This window comes from Peromyscus leucopus, chromosome 15, assembly GCF_004664715.2.
Source record: "Peromyscus leucopus breed LL Stock chromosome 15, UCI_PerLeu_2.1, whole genome shotgun sequence".
NCBI lineage: Eukaryota > Metazoa > Chordata > Mammalia > Rodentia > Cricetidae > Peromyscus > Peromyscus leucopus.
The window spans coordinates 39,440,587-39,467,620 of record NC_051076.1 but is presented as its reverse complement, the minus strand read 5'-3'; the positions used below and the strand labels follow the sequence as shown (position 1 = coordinate 39,467,620).

Below are 27,034 nucleotides of genomic sequence, written 5' to 3'. Positions count from 1 at the left end.
CTCCATATATCCAGAACTATCCATTAAAGGCATATTCAAATTCCCCACTTCAAGTACAAATAGACACTGAAAACTCAACATATTCGAAATTAAACTTTTGGCCAGGTGTCATGGTCCATCATATAATTCCAGCATTTGGGAGATGAAAGTAGGAGAATCGTAAGTTCAAAAACATCTTTGGCTATGTAGACTCTGTCTCAATCCCCCAGCCCCACAAAAGTAAAATAGAAAGTAATATAAAAAGTAATATAAAAGTTCTTATATTCAACGGTAATATCTGTCCTTTATGTATATTTCTTTTCAATCTCTGTTCACATGTAACTCCATATTTCAGGTTACTCAGGACCAATAAATAAATAAATAAACTTTTATGTTGGCGTAACATTTGATTTTTCTCTTCATTCTTCATCTCACATAAATTCATTAAAAAATCATGTGACTCTTTTTTTTAACAATATATCCATACTAGAATTCCTAACAACTCTGATAACTAGAGCCACTTTTTCTTCCTTTCTTTCCTTCTTCCTTTTTTCCCTCTTCCTCCTCCTTCTTCTCTTCTTCTTTTTTTCTTCTTCTGAGACAAAGTCTTCCTGTGTAGCCCTGGGTGGCCTGGAATTCCCTGTAGACCATGCTGGTCTCATTCACAGGGATCCTGCCTTTGTTTCCTGATATTGTGATGAAAGGTTTGCTCCACTACACCCAAGCAGAGATACTCTAACAGCTCATCTGTATTATTCTGATGCTCACTTCTGTCCTTTTCACTGTCTTTTGCTGACAGATCCCATGCTTGGTGCCACCACAGTGTCCCATTGCTATGGCTTCCCACTTCATCAGGGGAAAAGACAAAGACTAGGAGGGCTTATGATATGGCCCCATCTTGTCCCTCAACTAAGCTCTTTCCACATTCTCTCCTTTTGTTCACTCTAATTCAGTTAGCATGGTCTCTAGGATGCTCCTGAAATTTAACAAGATCAAGCATTTGACTTGTTTTGGGTTGGTGAAGGAGAGCAGAAAGTGGGTTCATGCCTAAATTTGTAACTTAGGCTAATGGTGGAACATTTATTAAAATGGAGCAGAAATGAAGATTTGCTTTGAAGTCAACAGGACAAGAGCCCATGAAAACAGTTAGGAAAGTGTTGAGTTGAGTAGTCTCTAACACGTTTATGCAACAATCAATTGATACATGGATTTGGAGCTCAGAAGGATGTCCTTGCAGTACATTTACATCATTGAACCATCATTGCTTAGTAACGGAGCTATGAAACAAGAGATACATAGGTGTGCATCTATCCATAGCATATCCATGAATCCCTTATAAACCAAGAGATAGACAATATTTTTCATATGTGGTCCCTGTATTCAGGACTTCACAACACATGACAGTGTTGAAAAGCCTGGACTTGAACATCAGATTCTAGACTCATGCTGTAAATCACTGCCCTACCATCTCCCATTGACACAAGTAAGACAGGTCTGAGTTTTAGACACCAGTTCTTCATACAACTTATTCAAAGGTCAAGGGCATCCCTCAAACAGTGTTTTCCCTGTAACTTACCTGGGTCATAACCTCTCCTAAATCCATCTCCTGAATTGTTTTTTGTCTTTGAGGGATGAATCAATGATACTGACATGAACCAGCTAGTCTTGCTATGCTTCCTTTTATTTTAACCTGGAAAGAATGAGCTTTCACTAGGAGTAGGAAGTGGGATAAGTTCCCTTGTATATGATGCCAATTGGTATTTGAAAAGGAAAAGTTTGGATTTTTCTTTAACAGTCCTCCTTGCTTAGGTTATGCTATTGTGTGAAACTAAGTATCCACATCTCGGTGGTTATTAAGGACATTCTTTTGCCATGAAGCCCAGGCTGTCCTCAAACTTATCATGTAGCCCAAGCTGGCTTGTAACTCATGCCCATCCCCCTGCCTTAGCCTCCCAAGTGTTAGGATTACAGGTAAGAACAACCTCACACAGCTGAGGTGATGTTTCTACTTTGGAAACCTTAAGAAGGTGGTGCTTCCAAATGAAGGGATGACGTAACATGTGCCCTTCTATTATGAGAATAAATAGGATATTGTTTTGTTTAGGTGGTGAACAAACCCTGGAGGCCTTTTGATAACAGCCACTGAAGCATTGCTATGCTTAGGCTATTCTTTCAAGAGAAGAGGTTAGAGGGTCAACAGCATGATTCTGTGGAGTGAAGTGGAAAAGAAGGCAGAAGATAAATGGGACTGTGAACGGAACGCTCTTCTTTTAGAAGAGAAATTGACTTGAGTGTATCTAGCTGTGGATAGATGGGAGATGGGAGAAGAAAGTGAGCTTCCTTTAAAGGCAGAGAGGCAGGAACTCAAGAACACTGAAAATGTCAGGTAGTTATCTCTTCCATTGATATAAGATGAAAACATGAGATTAAGTGCTGCAGGCCGCAGGAATATATCATAAGAACTCAGCTGGTTATAGCAAAGTTACTGCCTGGAGGGATCAGGGAATTCCTCCAGAGAAAGCCAAATCCCAAGGAGTTTTTGGTGTTGCTTGGCTTGTTATGTATCAGCTGTATTCTGTTATGAAAATCATGTGTGCCTTCATAGTTTTCCCAATTGACTTTTCCCTAAGAAAGGCTAACAGTGTGAACTGATCACTCTCCGGACATACATATTCCAGGTATTTGGAGAACAGCATCGGGGAAAGGCTTTCTCTGGAATCAGATATCTCCCTTAGCCACTTTCAAGGACTACAGGAAACACCACCGGGGGGTAGGGGGGCGCCCAACTTCCAAAGGACTAACAATGATAGCAGCCCACCTGCAAGTCTCCTGACTTAAGGTAAATTCCGCAAGGAGACACCGCCTAGGAGAGGTGGACGTTAAGTAATAGCTTAACTCAATTTAGCTCGGACCCTCCCTTTTTATACCAGGACTTCCAGGGCACAGGATGGAGAAAAGAGAATGGAAGAACTAGATGGGTAAGAACTTGAGAGGAACAAACTGAGATGGGGAAGAACTAGATTGAAGGGCTAGAAGAGAGGACTAGAGGAATGAGATGAAAGATGAGAAAGACAGATGGGGAAGAACAAGATGAGGAAGAGCCAGATGAGAGAGAAGGAGACGGGAGAGGAGCTGATAGGGGAAAGAACTAGATAGATGAGAACCTAGAAGGGACAGAACTAGATGAAGAAATTAAGATAGAACCTAGAGGGGACAGTAGATAAATATTAAAAAAATCAGGCAAGAAAGGAACTAGACATGAGAGCAGGATAGAAACTGTGTAGAGAGAAAACTATCAGAATAATAAAGTGTATGAACTAAGGAGTCTCATGTACATAGATTCATTTCTTTTCATCAAAGATTAATTATCAGCTGGTTGTAGATTCTTCCTGGACCCTGGGAGGGGACTATTGAGGGGCTGGACCCCCATAATTCCCGATAATTAAAAAAACTTATATGTTAGGAGTATGAGTTGGCTTGCATGTGATGAATACCTGAGAGGAGGCAGAAGCAGTCAAGATGTCAGGGCATTTCCCACACTTGGTCCAAAAACCAACATCCTGAAAGCTTAATACTCATAAAAGATCCAGAATTGGGCGTAGTAGTGCAAACTGTAATCCCAGCAGTGAAGAAGATGAACAGACCTAGAATTCCAAGCCAGCTATATGATTGTGACAGGTGCCCCTCCCCAAAATGCCTGAAGTCCTTGTATTGCTGATCTCAGATCTCAGGAACTGTTTTATCACAGATGGATTCTGTAGACACATTTATTTATTACTTAATATAAAGATAAATTTGTTAGTCAGGCATGGAGGCACATACCTGAGAACCCAGCACTTAAGAGGTTGACACGGGAATATCACCCAGGAGTTGGAGGTCAGCCCGGGCTAAGTAGTGAACTACAGGTCAGTGCTGCATAGTAAGATCCTGTCTCAAAAGAAAAAAAAAGCAAGCAAAACAAAACGATTTTAAAAAGTAAATTTGTTTCTTTTAAATATGCTACATCATTTCCTTGAATTCTCTCAAGTATAGAATTTCTTCCTGTGCTCCTAGTAAGGGGTTGACTATGTGGACAATGGATGGATGGCCCGTAGTATCAAATGAAACATGATAACAGTTTTTTAATGATCTTAAGAAATTTTAACAAAACTTATGAGACTTCCATATTAAGGTGAGAATTTTATAAGTTAATTTTCATATGCAATAAACAAATTGTTATGTTCAATGGTCATAACACCTGTGTTTGTTTGTTTTTTTTTTTTAAGGCAGTTCACATTCTAGACAAAAATGGGCATCAGACCTAGATAAGTATTCTGTAGGATGGATCACCCAGGTGCAGCACATTGTTGTGAATCACCTTAGGATGTCCATCTGAGTCATCATTGACCCAAAGTCACATTATGCCTAGGTAGAAACAACAGTCTCTAAGCAACCAGAGAGGTAGGAGTGGATGGTGGAGAAACAGTGAAAAGTGAAGCTTCTGGATATTTAAGACAAGTCATGGTCCATAAAAAGCCACTGGGAAATTCACTGAAGCCGGCCCTACTGCATCCTGAATTGAAACTTCAGCCAAAGGGTTACAGTAGTTGCTTCCTGTTGTGTTGAACTCTCAGGTATGCCCCTTCCAATTCTGAAACCAGCAGGAATTCTAAGAATTCATTCTTTCACTTTTCTTTTCCTCATGTATCACTAATTCAACAGATGCTCATTGAATGTCAGTTTCATACCAGGAGCCAAGAATTCAGATGAATGTGGGCATCTTTGTTCAAGTACTTCGCAATCCGGCATGACACTTTATACTCCAGTGTGAATGATTTTAATTGGATGGCATCCTTCAAGTTAATCATTCATTCCTCTGGTTTGTGTAATTAATGAAAGCTTCCAAATTTTCTGTTCTTTTCACCATTGTATGAAAATCAGCTTTAAAAGGCAAATGTAGAGTACTCATTTTAGCGCAGAGGTCTTCTTCCAATATTTGTATAATTGAGTAGATATTACATTATTATTTTTTAAAAGAAATATGTAGGCACAGTAGCACACACCTGCCAGCACTCAGAGGCAGAGGCATTGCACGGTGAAGGCCAGCCTAGGCTACACTGTGAGATCATGTTGGAAGAGTATAAAAAGGAAGAGAAGTGGGGGGAGAAGGGATGAGAGAATGAAAGAAAGGCAGACAGAGAGGGGCATATACCAAAATGGGGGCTGTACTCACGAACGACTTCAGATATGTAGCAAGCATCATTGTAAATAAGATTCATAATTAACTGAAAAATATGCAAAAGAAACACTAAATGAATGATCTTAGGTAGATTGAAAAAGTATTTCACGTCACCTTAGTAGAATGGCCTATATCTAAAATTGTTTTTCTCTTAAATACGAAGAAGGGTATTTGTGTGAAATAATTAATATAAGTCAAATGCACATACTTAACATCGTGTTTCCTAAGCTAAGTTGATGCAGTGGCTAATCTGGGTGGTCTGTTAGCTTGACTACATCTGTAATCAACTAAAACCCGAGCAACTGTGCATGGCTCTGAGAGATTCTCTTGATTGGCTCATTTGAGTCTGGGAGACCCACTGCAAACCTAATCCACACCTTCTGGTGGCACCCCACATTAAAGGTCATGGAAGAAGGAGGCTTTGCTTTGTGTCTGCTTGCCCTCACTCTCCCTGGCAGTTCCATCTATCCTGCTGCTGAGGCCTTCCTTCACTGATACTAGAACCCACTTCTCAGGATCCCAATGGAGACTGAAGACCAGTTGCTCTCTAAGAAACCCCCAGGACTCCAGCACCAGAGTGGAACTAGTGAGACAATTCCAGTCTCATGGCTTTCTCTCAGGACACAACATCATTGGATTACTTGAACCATGGCCTGTACATAAATCTTTTAAAACACACACACACACACACACACACACACACACACACACACACACACACAAAGTTATGTTCATTTAGAGAACTCTAATATGGTTAACTTGAGGAGTTTTATACTTCTGAAATTCAAATAGCCACTCACATTTCCCATGGTTACCAGTGGCCATAGCTCATTCACTGTGAGTCCATCAATCGAAGGATGGCCATGTTCTTTTTTGTGTTCTCATGAACTGACCTCCCAGGACAATCTCACCTTGTCATCTTCTTCTTAGTTCATTATCCTCATTCACTTGTTTAAACAATATCACCAAGCACTAAGTGCATCAAGGCAGGATGCTGGAAAGGCTTTGCATTCAACAAGCTTATATTCAGCAGAGGATTCTGTCTCGAAATCCATGTGTCACAACTGAGAAGTCGTGAAAGGGTGCAGGTGCAGTGTATGGAGTGAGGAGAGATTTCTACTGAGAGGAGCAGAATGGGAAAAGATGAAGCTGTGAAGAAGATGGTATCTAGCAGGGTCTGGAGCTGAACATAAGCAGAGATGGATGCAAGAACAATATAAGCCAGGGCAAGAACATTGTGAAAAGATTAAGTATTTGGTGTTGGCAAGAATATGATCGAGAGATCTAGAAGACAAGCTTGGGCCAGGAATTAATTATCTAAACATTAGATAATCACATTTTGAATCTAAGCAATAGATAAAGAACAATAAATAAATGAAGAAAAAAATTAAAAAATAAAAAGACATAGCCGGGAATTAAAGACATACAGAGTCTCTGATCTGCTACATATAAACCACCCTTCCCACCCCTGCCCACCACCCACTGGCTTTACATCATGCAAACCAGAAATAAAGAGACTGTCAAAAATCATTCCAAATGTGCCATGTTAGGTGTGGTTGGGAGGGGCTTCCAAAAGTTTCCTTAGCTTGCCAAAAATACATTCATACTCCAATTATTCTAAGTCATGCTTTAGCTACATGACAAGACTCGTCTCCATGATTCAGTCTATGCATCATGGTAACCCTTGGCATGGCCAGTGCTACAATGTGAGTAACTTAATATTTCCATCAATACAGGGTATTCTGCACAACAGTGCATCCATGCTATGGTCTACCATACAGGCACATAAAATGGTTTAAACTTATATATGTTGACTGGCATTTATCTCTACAGGGTGAAACAGGTAACAAATACTCAGAACCAGTTCTTGAGGGCCTAATACCTGTCAGTGTTTCTGTATGTTAACACTCTTGATCCTCAGCCACATCCTGCTGCTCATTTTTGTCCTATTTTCGTTTCAGGCAGTGAAAAATACAAAGATAATCCCCAACCATGGATTATGGAGTCAAACTTCTCTTTTCCTCATTGTTGTTTTGGTTTGGATTGGATCTTTTGAAAGAGGTAAAAATTGGCCCAAGTTTACTATGTAACCCAAGATTGTCCTTGAGCCCTGAATCCTCCTGACTCCAGCTCCTAAATGCTAGAACATCAGGCTGTAATACCACCCTCAGCACTCCACTGCCGGTTTTATATAATGTTTGTCCAGTCTAGAGTTGACTTTGTTCAAATTCCCATGGCTCATCACTACATCTCTTATGTCCCCAAATGCTACCATAGCAGCATTAAATAGCAGATACTCAAATGTTTGCATCCAAAGCAGTACGTGTTTTTAATTACTTGAATGTAAAATGTCTGGTTTCATTGTTGATGTTTTGCGTCTACCTAGAATTCTTTTCAGATAAAGATGGAGAACTTGTCTCAAAGGCAAATAAACAAACAGACAAGCCAAGGCAGGAGGATCCAAGGTTCAGTGCCAGCCTTGGCTACTGAGTTCAAGGCCAGCTTAGATACTTTATGATAACTTGTCTCAAAATAAAAAGTAAAAAGGGGCTGGTTGTAGTCCATTGGTGGAGTATTTGTCTCGAATATGTAGGACCCTAGAGTCAGTCCTCAGAGATTTAAATCTAAATATATATCAGGCCAGGTATCAGTGGTGCATGAATGTAATACTAGATCTCAATAGGCTAAAACAGGCATTATGAGTTTGAGGCTAGCCAAGGCCACATAGTGAGCTCCAAGCCAGACTGAGATACATGGCAAGATTCTATCTCAAAACAAACTAAAATAGCTTCCTCATTACCAGAAAAGAATGTGTGTTCCACAAATATATGTGCTGTATTTTACATGTCATAGATAGGGAGGCATCTTGTCCTGAGGCAGTTCTCAATTTTTAGTTCAGGATGGCCTAGAAGTCCAGCTCCTTGTGCTTCAGACTTCCAATTTGGGGATTACAGGTGGCTGCCACTGAGTTCCAGAATAAAATTCTATTTTAATCTTCAAATCTTTGCTCTTTTCAAATTTTCTCTAATCTTTCAGTTATTGCAGCTACTTTAGATTTTCTTACTATAAATGTACATTGCATATTTACCCTAAGCCTTTGCAAATTTTTGCTTTATACATTTTAAAGTATGTTACTAGGTACATTCAAATTCAATTATGTTCTGGAGTTTGTTTGGGGGAAGGCAATTGAGAAAAGCCTGAAGTTTTCTGTACAGTTGAGAATAAACTTAACTCTTGAAACTCATGTCACCATTGAGCAATGGAATTACAAGTAAACAGAAACTTACCTGTTGCAATCATTTCTATTTTAAGTAGCACATAATGGATTTTATAATTTTATCCGGTATATGATCTCTGTCTTTTATTTGCCATACTTAGTGAAACTACTGACATTCTAGTTAAATGTTCTTAGAAAGAAAACACTCTAAAATTAAGAAACATTATATAATCAAGCATGGTGGCTCATTTCTACAACCTAAGCATTTAGGAGGTCTGTAGCAAGGGGACCACTAAGAGCTCAAGGCCAGGATGGGCTACGTGGTGAGTTTGAGGATAGCCCTGACTTACAATGTGAGACATTTTCTCCAAAAACAACAAGCAAACAAACAAAAAGCATAAAGTGAAACTCAGTGTATGAACAAAATATGCACTATATATCTGACTTAGAGAAGTAGTTGTAGTCATTCTTTTTTGTTGGGACCGCCAACTCACAAATAACAACATGGAGACTTATTATTAATTATGAAAGTTTGGCCTTAGCTTAGTATTGTTCTACTAGTGCAGAAATATGAAGTAGGACCTCAGCTGGCATTGACAAGGCTGACCAGGGACTTTGATAGAGGTTGAAGCCAAAACATAGTGTTTCAGTGTTATTGCCTTTTGAATGTATTAGCTGTTTCCTGCAGTGAATTTCTTGTGTGTTATTTTAGCCTTCCCATTTGATTCTTTTCCCAAGAACTTTTAACAGTGTGATTGGTCATTTATTGGGCACAATTTCCCCTATATACTTAGGGCATATGGATAACTTCTCCTTAGCTATGTGTGAAAAGAGTCACACTAACAAAAATCCCTCTTATAACTTGAATCAACCCATTTATATTAATCTACATTCTGCCATGTGGTGATACCTTTCTTCCATCCCACACTTCCTGTTTCTGCTCCATGTCACCCGGACAAATCCTGCCTTTCTTCTTCCAGAGTTCTTTCTCTGCCCAGAAGCCCAGCCTATACCTTCTGTCTAGCTATTGACCGTTCAGCATTTTCTACACCAATCACAGCAATACATCTTCACACAGTGTACCAATATCCCACAAGTAGCATATGTTATGAAATTTCTTCAAAGTTTTCTACAAACCAAAAGTGAATTTTTTCTCCTGCAATCTAGTCTATTGCATAATGGGTAAGTTATACAAAATAACATTTGTCTTTCTATTCATTCCCTGCTTCATGCCATCCTAGTACCTTCCTTAATTTTTCATCTCTACTCCTGTGAATTCACTGTGAGTGCAGCCTACGTTTATACACTGTTTGGGGATCAATTGCCCAGCCCGAGCACTGTCTTCTCTCAATTCTTCCTGGTCACTGCCACCCAGTTCATTGCCACAATACACACCTTCATATTAGTCCCTAATACAGAATATTAACCATATGTGGTGGCAAATAGTTGTGAATCTCAGCACTCAGGAGCTGACACAGAGGATGAAGGATGGGTTTGATGAAGACCCACTTGGGGTTACATATGGAGTTCAGGCTATATAGCATGATCTTGTAAAAAAAAAAAAAACAAGCAAAACATTTAACAACAAATCTTATTGATGGACTAGGGATATATCTTAGTTGGTAGGGTGTTTGTCAAAGCTTTGGGTTCAGTCTCCAACACAGGAATATTAATGAAGTGGAGACAGAAGAATCAGGAAGTTCAAAGTCATTCTTGACTAGCAAGTTGGAGGATAGCCTGAGACAGTCTCGAAGAAAGGTGTCAAGAGAAGGGGAAACATAATAATTTGCCATTTTAATTGAATTTTTAAAGAATGAGAATAGTTGAATTAGTTGGAGGTAGGTGAAAGGGCACTGGATAACGTCAAACAAATGTCTCATAGATGTATCATAGACCAGTGAACAAACTGGAAATTCACATTCAACTCCAGTAGGACTTTTATTATGTGTTTTTTAATGTCAAAGAAAAATTAAGGGAAAAAAATCCCTTTAGTTCTTGGCCAATGGCCCCAAAAGATCTGAAATGCTAACTCAGAGGAAGGATACTGAGAAACAGTACATCAAAGGCAATTTTCCACTTAGGATTGGGGATAATTTAGATTACTCCTGTGACTTCTTCAGGGCTTCAAAAGCATTTTCAGGCCCCCATTAAGCCAAGTATGGTGGTATCCTGCTGTCATCCCAGCACTGGGGAGGCAGAGGCAGGAGAATTACTGCTAGTTCAAGGCCAAGCTGGTCACAGAGTAAATCCCCTGCCATCCAGAACAACATACCAAGACCTTGCCTCCAAAAACCTAAAAGGATCAACACTCAATAATGAAGTTTCTTTTCATAATCAAAATCTTATCAATAACTTGGCCCATGTGTTGGTAGAGACTTAAGAAGTCGTAGATTCCTACCTGGAGTGGCTGTGAGTGGTGGTAAACTCCTGTAATCCCAGCATTCAAGAGGCTGAGACACGAGGATGGCCATGAGTTTGAGGCCAGGTTAAGGAATGAGTACCAAACCAGCCTGAATGTCTCAAAACCAACCAAACAAAAAGATTCTTAACAAAATATCAGAGAGCAAAGACCAAAAACCTTAAGCCAAGTTCTGAGGCAAGGCAGGAAATGAGACAGAAAGCCATGTTTTGACAACTCTACCACAGTGAAGAAATCAGTCCGTGAGTGAGACTATAGGGGGCCGTATTACAGTGACCTCCACATTCACTGCTAATCTGTGTTTGCCTCTGGGTTTTCTTTTCTAGAGACAGAATTATGGAGGACCAGGCTGGCCTCAAATTCAAGATCTTCCTGCCTCAATCTCCTCAGTGCTTGCTGGGATTATGATGTATGGTGCCATTCAGAGCTTAAATCTCTAAGCCACTCTCCACCACTTACAAATTAAGAAGTAGAACATGTCAGTAGAATAAATTTATAACTAACATTACTGAATGAACACGATTTTATTAATGAAATAATCTTTAAATAAACACATTCTTAAGATCTGGAATTTTCCATTTTACAAGCTTTCATCGTGTTCAAATAAGGACGGAAAAATACGGATGAGCCTCTTCACAGAGGCAGTGAACTGGCATTCAAAATGCGTAAAGTCAGGCTACTTTCACATATAGTTGGTTTTTTTGTGAATTACACATTCCACAAAAGGGAGGAATTCTGTGTCTGTAAGAATGGCACCAAGCCCTAAGGATAAAATATGAAAAACAAATACAAAACAGAGATACAGCTTGCTCTTGTGAATGGTGCACTTCCCAATTAGAGTATCTTCATAAAGTTTAAGCATAAGTCTACATTGCCTTTCAATGTTTTAGTATCTTTTTTCTGACATTAAAAAAGGCAAGGGCTGGGTATGTAGCACAAACCTATAATCCTAGTACTCGGGAGGCAGAGGCAGGAAGATCAGGAGTTCAAGGTCATGGCCAGCTCCACAGTAAGGTTGAAGCAGCCCAGGCTACAAAAACAAACTCATAAACAAACAACTACTAAATTAAAGAAACAAGTTACTTAATTCAAATAGTTGTGTACGGGACCCTTGCCCTCAAAGTATTTTAACTTCTGAATTTTCGACAAGCAGGTAAATATGAAATGATAGCATTAAGTTTATGAGTTAGAGTAACTTTTATGTATATACTTATGTCATTTTTCCATAAAATGTCTTGTTTATATTACCCATTGGTTGATTTTATTGTTGTTGATCTTATTGGCACCTGGGAATTCTTTTTATATTATGGATACTAATCTTTTTTATCATTTGTATTCTCTATGAGGCAGACATGACTCAAAGGCTAGGTTTTGCATCCGTGAACCCACTCTCACAGGAATATTAGCTAATCTTACTTACACTTGATGTTCAAATCAGCTCCTCGATGCTCTTGTCCTAAATTCGTGGCTTTCCTCTACGAGAGAGTCCGTCATTCTGTTCTGGAAGTTCTAATAATACTTCTGATCTCCGCCTATGTCTCCATACCACCCCTAGGAGGAGTGTCTGACACACCGTGGCTGTTCAATAGCTTAGATGAGCAAATGAAAGCATAGCTCTGCATTTTCCAATGTTGGGCCACATTGTCATCATAAATGACAAACAATCCTTCATATGTACTTGTAATAAATAATTCTGATACTAAAAAGAGAAGCCTTGTAAGGGATGCATTCAAAATTACTACTTGAATGAATGATGTTTAATGGGATCAGATCAAAGGACAGTCAGGAGAATTAACCTGTAGTAAAGGTACAAAATCCCCATATGAATGTACAAATAAGAAACTGATGATGAATTCAGTGGTATGCCATATCAGGAACCCAGGAGCAGGATAAACCTGTTTGGGAGCCACATATGGGTATAGAGACAGCCTTCTCAAAAGATAAAAATAAAAACAAAAAAAATCAAGAACCCAAGTAGCTCAGTCATGAAATTCACATATTTTCTAGTTCACATTTAATTAAAAGTTATTGACAAACAAGATGAAAGCGGTATGACATAAATTTCAGATCTTTTTGTTGTCAAGTGGAAAGACTGTAATAGTGCTTAGGGATTTTCTGTTTTATAACTTGATATTAAATAAATTCTCCAAGTGGCCTTTTGTCTTAGAAGGAATGAATGCCATCCTGAAAGAAATATCTGGCAGGGCAGCGGTGGCGTATGCCTTTAATCCCAGCACTTAGGAGGCAGAGCCAGGCAGATCTCTGTGAGTTCGAGGACAGCCTGGTCTACAGAGCAAGATCCAGGACAGGCACCAAAACTGTACAGAGAAACGCTGTCTCAAAACAACAAACAAAAAAAAAATCCTCAGCCAGATAGCATATAACATGCCTGTAAACCAAACTGAGGGAGGAGAATCAGGCGTTCAAGGCCAGCCTGGGCTACAGAGTGAGAGATTATCTCTAAAAAAGAGCAAGGAAGACAGACAGACAGACAGCGAAAGAGGGAAGAAAGGAGGTAGGGAGGGAAATCCTTTCCACATTCAGAAATTCAGCAAACAGATGTTCTGTCTCACATCTGTCATCCCAGCACTCAGGAGGGTGAGGCAGGAGAATTTCCACAAGTTTGAGGCAAACCTGGGCTTCAGAGTGAGAACATGCAACCAACCAACCAACCAGCCAACCACAAAAACCAACCATGTATGGAGTATTTTCTTTATTGATAAGAGGTCTATGCCTATCAAAAGATTTTACTCACTCTGTCAACTTCCACTTTGGGATAGGGAGGCAAGAGGCATATTAAAAAGATAAGTGAGTTAGAACTGGAGATAGACCAAGTGTTAACCAATTCTGTGGAGTGAATATACGAAGACATAAACTCGGATCCTGGGTGTATTTCTTAGTCCATTTGAGTTGTTACAACAGTATCACAGAGAAGCTAGGAAACAACAGTGTCTCCGCTGAGTTTGGTTTCCAGTGATGGGATGAACATACCAGAAGCAACTTGGGGAGGAAAAGGTTTATTTCAGTGTACAGTTTATAGTCCATCATGAAGGGAAGTCAGGGCAGGGACTCAAGGTGGGAACCTGGTGGCAGGGTCTGACGCAGAGGCCAAGGAGGAACAATGTGTGTTGGCTTGTTCCCCCAGCTTGCTCAGCCTGCTTTCTGATGCACGCCAGGACCACCTGCCCATGCACGGCACTACACACATTAGGCTTTGCCTTCCCACACCAATCATTAATCAAAAAAATTCCTCGACAGACTTTTCTATATGTCCTCTGATAGAAGCATTTTCTCAGTTAATATTATTCTTCTCAGGTGACTCTGGCTTGTGTCAAGTTGACAAAACTAACCAGGACAACTAGAAGTTTATGTTTTCTGGAGAAGTCCATGATCAAGATTCAGAGTCTTGAGGGTGTCTGTTTCCTAGTTTGTAAATGATGTCTTCTCTGTGGGAAAAAGGGACAGGAGTAGCTTGGGTTTCTTCCTCCCTTCCTCCTTCCTTCCTTACTCTCTCCCTCCCTCCTTCCCTCCCTCCCTCCCTCCCTCCTTCCCTTCCTCCCTCCCTCCCTGCCTCCCTCCCTTTCTTTCTCTCTGTTTTAAATTTGGTGCGTGTGTGTGTGTGTGTGTGTGTGTGTGTGTGTGTGTGTGTGTGCATGCACGCATGCATTGCCAGTGTCTATGTGCACACACACGCATTGTGAGAGGACAACTTTCAGGAATCGGTTCTCTCCTTCCACCATGTTGGTTGCAGGGGTCAAATTCTGGGTTGTCAGGTTTGGTGGCAAGTGCCTTTATCAGCTAAGATGGTTCACTGACCTCTGGTTTTTCTCTCATAAAGGCTGTAATCTCACCAGCAGAGGCTTCATGAAATAACCTCCCAAAGGCCCTGCCCTTTATCACCTTCAACATGCAGGATAGAGGTTGAGCAGTCTGCAGGTACGTGTAAACGAAGATTCACAGCGGCACTGTGGAAATCGGGGTAAGGAAGTCATGTGCATGCAACACACTGTTCGGGACGGTACATTTTTCTTCAGAATGCCTTCTGAAGCGTTTCGTGTTTCATATTTCATGCTCTGCAATAAAGACTTGAGGTGTCTTCAGTGTTGCACTCATTCTTCCCACTGTCCACTCACCGAGAGCAAACAGGCTAAGTCAAACAGTGTTTGAGCAAAGAGAACAGATATTTCCAGTGACTGACTTCCTGATATGCGCTGGGTAATTTTCACGAGTTAATATTCAAAGCATTCTTTTATAATAGTGGTCATTTTACAGAAAAGACTGGTTATGATGAATAGTTACTCTTTCCTAAATTTTTTTTTAAGATTACAGTTTTCTGGGGATGGTGACATGCACCTTTAAACAGAGCATGCAGAAAGCAGAAGCAGGTGGATCCCTGTGAATTCAAGGTGAGTTTCAAGCCAGCCAGGGCCACGTAATGTCTGTCCCCACCCGCATGCACCATGATAAGAGAACTGAAATGAACAAGTATACACTACTAATCCGAAATCATCAGCTAATGAGCTGGCAGAGCCAATGCATAGTCAGCTCTTTGATAAGGTGGGAAAATGCACACACACACACACACACACACACACACACACACACACACACACACACACACACACACACACACCCTACAGTCCTACTACTGAGTATGTAGAGACAAAAAGAGTGCCGAAAGTTTAAGGCCCACCTAGACTAGCTAGTGAGTGAGTTCCAGGCCAGCCAGTGAGACCCTGTCTTAGCTACCCACCCTGGAAAAACAAATCTCACCGTACTAAACAATCATAGCACACGGGGGGATTTTGTACCAATACACAAACAGGATAATAAGTAAACTTCATACACAATGAGAGTCACTTTTTGTTCTGGTTTCATGTTTTGAAGCACAGTCTCACTGTATAGCCCTGGCTGGCCTTCAGCTCTCTGTAGACCAGGCTGTCCTCACATTTTTGGCAATCTTGGTGCCTCCCAAGTACTGGAATTACAGACGTGTGCCACCATGAGCAGCCAAACACTACTGTTTTTAAAGTTAATTTTATGTCATATGGGAGATCTTTTTTTAAAGAGTTATTTTTATTGTTTTTAATGAATTAAGTGCAGGTGTGTGTGGCTACACGTTGGTGTGTGGACATGAGTGTAGGTGACCATGAATGCCAGAGGTGTCAAATCCCCTGGAGCTGAAGTCACAGATGGTTACAGAAGGTTGTATGCTCTGTGGGTTGATGGCTGTTCTTGGTTGTCAACTTGACTACATCTGGAGTTAACTAAAGCCCAAGCAGCTGGGCACACCCATGAGAGATTTTTCTTAATTGAACCATTTGAAGTGGGAAAACCCACTTTTAATCCAGATCTTTCACGGTGAGAAGATCCACCTTCAATCTAGGTCACACCTTCTGGTGGCAGCCTATGCAAAGAACGTGGAAGAAGAAAGCTTTTGCTCTTTGCCTGCTTGCCCCTGTTCTTGCAGGCAAATTGATTTCTTCACCGGCCTTAGAACCCACTTCTTTGGGATCCCTGTATATATACCAAAGAGCAGTAGAGCCATCCAGTCTTGTGGACTGAACTGCTGGATTCAGGGAACATCCATTGGTAGACAGACATTGTTGGACTAGCTGGACCACAGCATGTGAGGCTCTATAATACATCTGTGTGTGTGTGTGTGTGTGTGTGTGTGTGTGTGTGTGTGTGTGTTCATTCTACCCATTCTATTCCTCCAGAGAACCCTGTCTAATGCAGTTTGTAAGGGGATTTGGTGCTTAAAGAAGTTTCTTCAAACATTTCACAGCTCTAAACTTCCTGAGCTTATTAGATTCTTGGGAAGGGTGGTAAATGATCCAAAAACTAGCGTTCTTTAGCGGGGGTAACAACCATATATGACCCCATTAAACTGGTCCTTTAACCAAATAGTTCGCAAAATCTGAGTCTCTTCTTTGTTTTTTGAGGAGTCCCTAAATGGCTCAGACCTCGAATATACAGGCCAGACTGGCCTGGACCGCGTAGAGATCTGCTTGTCTCTGTCTCTTGAGTGCTAGAATTGAAGGAGGATGCCACCACACCGGACATTTTCTTTTAAAGATTTATTACCTTAGTCATGTATGTGTTTGTATGTCTGTGTTCAGGAATGTGCATGTGTGTGCCTGAGGAGGCAAAGGAACGCCAGAGACCCTGGAGCTGGAATCGCAGGCAATTGTGTGCCAGCCGAGATGGGTTCTGGGACCCGAACTTGTCTCCTCTGGAAGAGCAGCAACCACTCTTAACTATCTAGCCGATAGATAGTAATCTTAATCAAAGATGTCCCTCTATCAGATTCCATAGTGTTGTTACTTTAACAGATAACACAAAATATTTACTGCCCACTCCCTTCCCAGCTCACTTCCTTCTGTATTCACTATCTAGGAAGGATGTGGTTTCTGCTTTTAACTGGCAGCTAATGTTGCCATAGATAAAACACCCTTACCTCGCCTTCTTTCCGCACGCAACAGGAATTTTAAATTATCATTTTGCTTCACATCTTAGTTTGTGCTCAACTCTTTGAAAGTGAATGGTTTATGGTGATTTGTTGATTTATTGTTGTTGCTTTTTATTCACATTGTATTTTTAACAGTAGGTCTTGTTATGGTTGTCCAGAACGGCCTGGAACTCGGAGTGATCCTTTTGACCCAGCCTCTTAAATTCTGGAATTACAGGTGCTCACTGTCTTGCCTGGCTAGTTGTCCAGTGAATGGTGAATTGTAAAGATCTTCTTAAACATTCCAATAACCTGCCTGCTTCTCACTAACATTCTAAGAAACGTTTGTTGGTCAAAGAATGGGAAACTCGGAACTAAACTCTAAACTAAACTAAAATGTGTGTGCGCACACACACAGGTATTTTTGTTTATTTTTTTACTTTGTTTTGTTTTGCTTAGACAGGGTCTTAACTAACTGGCCTTGACCACCCTATGATGCTGGAGACCACCTGGATCTTCTGGTTCTTCTGCCTCCACTGCCTGAGGGCAAGGATGCCAGGAGCGTGCCACCAGGTGTGATTTAGGTGGGGCCAAAGATCAAACCACAGCCTTGTGCACACCAGGCAGGCACTCAACCACTGAGCTATATCCTCAGGCTCTTGTTTCTATTCCTGTACTAGAGTAGTGCCTCCATATATGAAATTATGTATTCGGAGCCATGTTGTTTGGGTTGATCATTTTGTTCAATGGCAATGTCTTACTCACTAATTCCTAAATGAATGAGACGTAGCCAAATGCAGATTTCATGGACTTACAGACCCGTGTAGCACCAGCCCACTTAGATTCACAGTGTTTTTTATATCACATGCTCTGATTCTCACTACAGGCCTCTTATAGAAAAACCTCTTATCTCATGTATCATCTATCCTTCACAAGAGAGGAAGCTAAAATCCAGATGCAAAACCAGCTGTGAAGCCAGAATGTTACTCCTCAGACTCTCCTCCTGGCTCTCTACCAAGGAGCCGGGGCTGCTAACTTCACACAGGCAGACTAGTGTTCCTGACTAGTCTGGTGAACCAGGCAGTCAGATACCATCCGAGAAGTAGAACTGGAGCAAAATAGCCAAGTAGATGCTTTTTAATGACTGGAGACAGAGATGTTACATCAAAAAGACCTTCAAGATCTACAAAAGCCTGATTCTTACACTGTACCCCAAACCTGATACTTCTAAGACCTTTGTGTACAACAGAAATGCTGGGGAATGGCTGAGTAGAGAAGAACTGGCCCAGCCCAGGAGCTCCCTAACTAGACAAGCACAGAAAGAACAGAGATAGAAAACTCTGGCTCAGTACCAGCATCACATGCAGAGCTTAAAAAAAAAAAAAAAAAAAAAAAAAAAAAAAAAAACGGTTTCGGTAAACATGACTGATGGGGGGAAACTCAGTCAACGCTGCTAGCAACTCCTCGCCACAACGCTGAGAGATGGATGTTATTCTTCCTCAGCTAAAGATGGCTACCAGAGAGCCAGACTCAAGTCTTAAGTCTGCCTGAAGCTTTTCCACCTGCACATTACATCCACATGTCGCCTTTGTCTGTGACAGTGGCAGACATGTTGTCACTGAGACTGTCTTCATAGTTAATGCAATTATGGCAACGATGTGCTTCTGAAATTGTTGGTTCTGATTAATGCTCCAGGAGGTGAATAGAGTGGAAATATACAGCGTTGTGGAAAACACTTGGTATCTTTCTTAAGGGCCACTGCTGTTTACTTATTTCTCAAGCCTGAACTTCCGAATACAGACCATTTAACTGAAGTGAATCATGTCTTCCCCGATGATCTTAGTGCAGCTGTAGTTTTCAAACGTAAGATTCTACAACTCAACTTCTTTCAGTAAGATTGTATCTATTTGCAGAGAAAGTTTACCATTTGTAACTGCAGAAGTGTATTGTTGTAGATTATAGACAATTCATGTTGCAAAGTATCCATTATTTTGCATACAACTTGACTGCTATGGTGAGATGTTTATAATACTAAACGTCAATAGATAGTTTAAGATCTACATGGGTATGAATGACTCTAGTCATTTTGCAATCACTTGTTTATTTATTCACTCATATAAACATAGGGAAAACATTATGACAACATTATAATGGTAAGGATGAGCAAACCTAGCACCAAGGAGGCTAAGGCAGGAAGATGGATATGAATTTGAGGCCAGATTTGGATACCTACAGAATTCTGTGTTAACCTGAGGGTCTTTTTGATGAAGTGTGCATTCTAGTTGTAGAGATGTTCCTTACATAAGTGTTCACATAATAAGCATAAAGTACAAAGCCAGGGGACCCTTAGAAAAAGTATACAGGGACTAAAGAGATGGTTCAGCCATGAAGAGTGCTTACTGCCCTTGCAGATTTCAGTTCTCAGCACCTACATGGTGGCACAATTGTTTCTGACATTCCCTCTGGCTTCCTTGGATATCAGAAAAACACATGGTATACGTACTTACATGTAGGTGCACATACATACACACATAAAAATAAGTATATCCTTTTAAAAAATGAAAAGTATACAATGATATGGGAGTTACAGTTAAGTTTTTTGTTTGTTTATATAACAACAACCTTTTTATTTGTTTCATCCTAAAGGATGAAAATTCCTTATTGGGTAAAAGAGGGTAGGAATAGGGAGTGGAAGATTACCCAGTGTTAAGAACACTTACTGATCCTACAGAAGGGCCTGGGTTCAGTTCCCAGCACTAGAGTTATGGATGGTTGTAAGCTACCGTGTGAATGCCGGGAAATGCAGGATCCTCTACAGGAGCAACAGGAACCCTCAACTCCTGAGACATCTGTCTAGCCCCTTGCTTTTCTTTTTGAGATGGGCTCTCACTCTATAGCCTGAACCGGCCTGGACTCCTGATAATCCTTCTAACTCCGTCACCCAAGTACTATGATCACAGCACTTCTTTTTTCCTGTTTTCCTAAGAGTATCTTAATAAAAGTTGCTTGGGCTGGAGTGGGAAAAAGTCAGGAAGGAGAGAGAGAAGGATGTGACAAAGGGAGCCTGAGTATGCAGCCTCTTTCCAGTTTAGTGTTCCGTATACCCAGAAACTTCCAAATGTCTTCATGAATCCCTGTCTTCCTTTCTTCTCCCTGCTCCACTCCCCTTACCTCCCTCTCTTCCTCCTTCTCTCCCTCTTCCTTCCTTTCTTATTTTTGTTTGTTTGTTTGTTTGTTTGAGACAGGGTCTTACAGTACAATCCTGGCTAGCCTCCAACTCGCTACATAACTCAGATCAGCCTCAAATTTCCAGTAATCCATTGTTCCCAGAGTGCTGGGATTCTAGGTGAGTGGGTGCCACCACCCGTGCTGGCTAGTTTTACATTAACTTGACACAAACTACAGTCATCAGAGATGGACCCTCGATTGAGAAAATGCCTCTATAAGATCAGGTTGTAGGCAAGCCTGTGGGAAGGCCCAGACCAGTGTGGGTGGTGTCATTCCTGGGCTGGTGGTCTTGGGTTCTATGAGAAAGCAGGCTGAGGAAGCCTTGAGGAGCAAGCCAGTAAGCAGCTCCCCTCCATGGCCTCTGCATCAGCTCCTGCCTCCAGGTTCCTGCCCTGTTGGAGTTCTTGCCCTGACTGCCTCTAATGATGAACAGTGGAAGCATAAACCAAATGTACCCTTTCCTCTCCACCTTGCTTTGGTCACGCTGTTTCATTATGGCAACAGTAATCCTAACTACGACACATCCTTGGTGTGAATCCATTTCCATCAGCTGGAGTATGTTTCTGTTTCCTCCAAAGAAGAATCCAGGCTAACACACAACCAAAGTGCAGTAGCAAATGCTGACAAAGACATGATCTAAAACTACAGTCCCAAGGCTGAGGCAGAGGGATTACAATGAATTCAAGACCACGTTGATCTACATAGAAACAAGAAAATGTGGACTGCATAGCAAATACCTATCTCAAACAAACAAACATAAAACCCAGGACAGAGCCATCTTTCCCAAGAGGATCAATGTTAATGATAGTAGTATAGGGAGACATTTAAAAAAAAAAAATTAATTCTGCATGACTCATAGGGGTTTTCCCAAAGAAGAGCTTTCAACATTAGGAAATCTATTGGTATAATGAACATAATTAAAAGGTCAAGGGAAATAAGCCATAAATAAGCCATAATGCCAAAAGCAAATGACATTAACTGTCTACCAGTGAGTCAATAAAGCTTCCAGGCCACTGGAAGGAGAGGGTCGTTCTCAGATACTACTTTTCAAGGTCAAATTACAGCATCCTCATAAGGATCTTACAGCCATTAACATCAAGAATAAAAGAAGCACACATGCCCACTACATTAACTTCAGTTACTGTAATTTCTTAAGAATTGAATAATTAAGAAAATTTTTTTAAAAATAAAGCCTACACCAGGCTTATGTCTCTAATCTCAGCACTTGGGAAGTAAAGGCAGGGTTAGAGTTCAGGGTCATCCTCCACTACAGAGAGTTAGAAGCCAGCCTGGTACATGATACCCCGACACAAAAAAAAAAAAAAAAAAAAAGGAAAAAAGGAAGGAAGGAAGGAAAGAAGGGAGGAAGGAAGGAAAAAGAAGGAAGGAAAGAGGGAGGGAAGGAGGGAGGGGAGGAAAAGAAACAAGTAAAGTATGGTGATATTTTCTTTGTATTCAAATGTTATTTGTATGTTAATAAATAAAGTTGCCCGGGGGTCAGAGCTATTAGCAAGCCATAGGAAAGCAGGGCAAGGCAGTGGTGGCATACGTTTGTAATCCCAGCACTTGGTAGGCAGAACTAGGTAAGTCTCTGTGTGTTCAGGGATACAGCCAGTATTGGATACACATGCCTTTAATCTCAATACCAATCATAGAAAACCTGAAAGTCTATACAGACAGGCCGTGACGAGGCGGTCATGTGGTTGGGTTTACAACCAATGAGAAGGCAGAACAGAAACACTATAAAAAGACAGACACACAGGAAGTGGTTCTGGTTCAGAGAGGTAGGACCACCGCAGGAGGAAGGGTAAGGTTTTAGCTCTTAGCTCTGACCTGTTGTCGTTCTTCTTTGCATTGTTTCTGTGTTTCTTACTTAATAAGACAGTTGGTTACATCTAACAGGAAAAAGAAGGAAGGAAAGAGGGAGGGAGGGAGGAAGGGAGGGAAGGAAAAGAAACAACTAAACCATGATGATGGCTCACACTGTAATCCCTACACCGAGGAGCCTGAGGCAGGATGGTTTTGTCCTTTGGTTTTAGCTCAGACTTGATGATGACGGCTTAAGTCTTGTCTGCCTCAAATTTCAGTTTGACTTTAGGCAAATTGTGTGACCTTTCTGTGCCTTTGTGTCCTTGTCTGTAAAGTTCCGGATAGAATGGGAGTGTTGGGGAAAGACTGTGAGGCCAGTCCTTGTTAGGAAGAGGCAGGAGACTATGGAATTCAAGGTCACTTTAGGCTGTATGGGGAGAGGAGAGAAAAATCTGATCATTGAAAATAGGATTACTGACAGCTGCTCATCTTGGGGTCATCACCAGCTATACAGCAAGTTCAAGTGTAGCCTGCACTACAGGAAATCATGTCTCAAACAAAAGATAAAAAATGGCTTGGTGTAGCAGTACGTGCCTTTATTCCCAGCACTCAGAAGGCAGAGACTGGAGGCTCTCTGGAGTTCAAGATTAACTTTCCCTACATATAAGCCAGTGTAGTATATGGTGAGACCCCATCTTTACAAAAACCAGTCCTTAGAATCGCAGCACTGTGGGAGATGAGGTAGTGATCAGCACCTACATTATGGAACCCAGCCTCAAAAAAAAAAAAAAATTAAGTGTTGTGTTACTATTATCCTAAAATCTTTTAAGAGGAAAAGGAGATGTTTAAAATGTATAATATGAAACAAAATCTGCAAGAAAAACATATGACATGTAATTCACTAATTAGTAAGCTGTTTTCAGTTTTGTAAGTGTGGGACTTTTTTATTTCTAAATTTTGTATTCTTCTGTGACTTACATTCACATGTTTTTGTCTTTCATTTTCTTCCTTCTTTTTTTTTTTTTTTTTTTTTTCTTGAGACAGTCTCGTCTTGTAGCCGACTGGCTGGCCTGGGATCTGCCTGCTTTGCCTCCAAGAGCTGTGATTAAAGGTGTGTGCCGGCACACCTAGCCTTTTACATTTTAAACGTAGTGTGCGTGCGTGCGTGCGTGCGTGCGTGCGTGCGTGTGTGTGTGTGTGTGTGTGTGTGTGTGTGTGTGTGTGTGTGTGTGTGTGTGTACGTACGTGCTCTCGTGCTCTTGTGGGAGTCAGTTCTCTCCTTCAACCATGTGGGTCCCAGAGATCAAATGTTTATCAGACCCAGTGGCAAGTGCCTGTACACATTAAGCATTCTCATCAACTCTGGATTCTAAATATATGTACATTCTTCTGCCCAATTTGATACTTTACATCCCTTTCCTTAAAAAGATTCCTCTTTGCTAGGCATTGTGGCTTACCTCTATAATCCCAGCACTCAAGTGGCTGAGACAGGAGGATGGCTGCAAGTTCTTTCTAGCATAAAGTTTAAGCCTCAAAGATATTACTGCCTACCATTGTACAAGTAATACATACTTGCATATTTAATATGTAGAGAGACTTCATATAGAGAAGCCTACTATGATTCCCAAATCAATAATATGAAGGACATTAAAACATATATGGGGGCTGGAACTCAGTTGTGTAGTGCTTGCTAATATATGCAAGGTCCTGGGTTTGGTCTTCATTACCACAAAAAATATGAATAAGTAAATAGATAAAAATGGAAAAGTTGTGATCATCCTTTCCCTTAAAAAAAAAAAAAAAAAAACTAAATGAAGGGTGTAGCCTCACACACCCTTTTACATGCCAAATAGTAAAATACTTTCATCTGTGATTCACGTTTAACACCTAAATACATTTCACACCTGACAGTTACAGGAAGTTTATAATGTGAGACGTGATCTAGATGTCTCACCTGTGTTGTCATATCTTATAAGCACCACAGATAGGAAGACTGAAACACAAAACACTCAGGTAACAAGAACAAGCAACAAGGCATTAGCTGAACTTGAACCCAGAGCCCCCCCCCCAACCACGTGGGATCCTACTACTAGGCAGTGTAGGCAGAAGAAAGGATAAATATTTAAGCCTCATGTCTGTAATTTGCTAGGTATGTGGCCTTAATCCTATCTGAGGCTCTGGGTAATGATCCACAGAGCTGTCTGAATAATGAAGTTCAGACAGAGCTCTGTGAAGACGTCTTTATTCTACCCACCATGCTTTCCTTCTACAGATACTCATCAGTGCTGTGATTTAATGATGGGATGATATTTTAATAATAATAATAATAAATAATAATAATATAGCCACTGCAGCATTGTCTTAGCAAACTACAATAAACATTTGTACCAGGTATTTTTTTTTCTATATTAACAATTACTGGTGTAAGAGTGACCATGGCAAAGAAAAGGGGTTTAAATGCTTCCTTCCTTCCTTCCTTCCTTCCTTCCTTCCTTCCTTCCTTCCTTCCTTCCTCCATTTCTCTCTCCTTCCTTTCTCTCCCTCTTTTTCTCTCTTCCTCCCTCCCTCCCTTCTTTCCTTCCTTCCTTCTTTCCTTCCTTCCTTCCTTTCTTCCTTCCTTCCTTCCTTCCTTCCTGCCAAACAATGTAAAGAAGGAATAATATTTTATGGCATAGGTTGATTGTTATATTAGCTCATTCCAATTTGACTGACACCTGTCTCAAGGGGATAAGGTGCAGAGAAGTAGAGCAGGACTCCTGATGTCTTCCTCTGGCCTCTGCATGCACACACATGACGGCTGGTACCTGCACACATGTACCTTTCCTATGACACACACACACACACACACACACACACACACACACACACACACACACTCACACTCACACTCGCGTCCAATAAAATGGCGCAGTGGGTAAAAGCACTTACTGCACATCCTGACAACCTAAGTTCACTTTTCAAAACCCATATAAAGGTGAAAGGAGAGAACTGACTCCATAAAAGTCGTCCTCCTACCTCCACATGAAGGCCACGACAGGGGCTCCATGACCCTCACAATGATAGCAATTAAAACAGAAACACGTCAGCTGCTCAAAAGGTTTAGCTAAATCTAGGAGGATTACTTTAGGTTAAATTTTGGAAATAATGCTAAGAGTTCATCTCCACATAGCTTCAAAATTAAATGTATTAAATGTGCCTATTAAGTTATTTTTATAACTTTTCATTTCAAAACAAACAAACAAAAAAAAAAGGACAGCTTTTCTGAGGCAAGGTCTCCTCCAGCCAGGCTGTCCTGGAACTAGTTATGTAGTTGAGAATGACCTTGATCTCCTCATCTTCCTGCCTCCTCCAACCCCTAAGGGCTGGGATGCCAGACATACATCAGCACACCAGGCTTTAAAATTATTTCCTAAGTGAAAATATTTGATAAGGAACTTAAAAGCTAGAGGTTGACATCTTCTCTAAATAGACTTTTTCCATTTGTTGCTAAAATAAATGACATTCAACATTTATAAGTGAAAACAGCTGATTTGCAGAGCCAGTTTGTCCTGAAATGTCAATGGAAGAACCTAAATTTAAAAGCACACTGTACCAGGATGAAGTCAAGATGAGCCACAAAAAGGAGCCATATTCCGGCCATCCAACATTTTGTCAGTCAAATGAAGAAGGTAATTTTTTTTTTTTTGTCTAATAACCAGCAGCTCAAATATTCATCTGCAAGTGCTTTAAAGATCCAAAAAGTGCATGGCTGGCTGCCGGTGTGGGGTCTACTAACTGCAATTCTGGTTGCTCACCCTTGCCACATAGCTGAGGATTTCTTTAGCACCCAGGGCAAAGTGGGCAGAAGAGAGAAGAAGTAGATATTTGAAGAGAATGAAGAAACTCGGAGGTTTTACTGTGGGTCTTACTGGGGGCAATGCCATCCACTGCCTTGTAACCTTGATGAACCTCTCGATTCATCTTCCTCATTTGGGGCCTGGATGTCCCTGTACTTTAGTATAGCCGTACATACGGCCAGTTACCACTCTGTGAGGTCGAAGGCTCAAGCAGCCTTCTCTGAGGATGGGCCCTGGATGGATGGTGGCATGGCCCTCGACATGGAGCAGGGCATGGCAGAACACCTGAAGGATGCGGGCCTGTTGACAGCGGCCATCCAGATGCTCATCTGTTTGCCTCTCTACGTTTGGTCCTTCTGGGCTTCTGGTTCCAGGCTGAGCCCTTCACCTCCCGTTGGGTGAATGTGCTAGACCTCCAGTTCACAGTGACAGTAGAGTCCCAGCACCCGAGTACGAGGAGAAAGGAGTCACCAGGAACTGTGGCGGATGAAGAGGTTGTGCCCATCATTATTGTGGTCACAGGCTGCTGTGTGCTGGTTGGCTCTATTAGGCTGCATGGTTCCATGCCTGGAGCAAGTGAATTGGATGCAAGGGCCAAAAGCAGCCTGAGGTATCCTATTACCGAATAAATGGTTTAGAATGTGGTTTAAAAAATAAAACAAAATTTAAAAGATGATAACGGAGGAGCAGAAATGAAGTGATGAGTGAAATTTGCATAGCAAAATTAACGCTGGCCTGAAGGCTTGTGCCAGAAGTCGAGGCACATGGTGGATCTCGATTTCTCCCCATACTTGACAGCAGTCCTCGGGATTGACTTATCTTTACAACAATTTTGAACAAATGAGGAAACTGGGGTGTAACCAGTGTAAGCACGTGA

The 27,034-nt window shown here is 41.1% G+C and overlaps 1 protein-coding gene and 1 pseudogene across 1 annotated transcript in view; one reads left to right on the top strand and one right to left on the bottom strand.

Annotated features, from left to right (window-relative positions):
* Positions 1 to 27,034, bottom strand: part of Pla2g4a (phospholipase A2 group IVA) — a 277,980-nt gene that overhangs the window by 234,920 nt on the left and 16,026 nt on the right. The gene's annotated exons all lie outside the window — the stretch shown is intronic.
* LOC119089097 lies at positions 25,224 to 26,561 on the top strand (annotated as a pseudogene).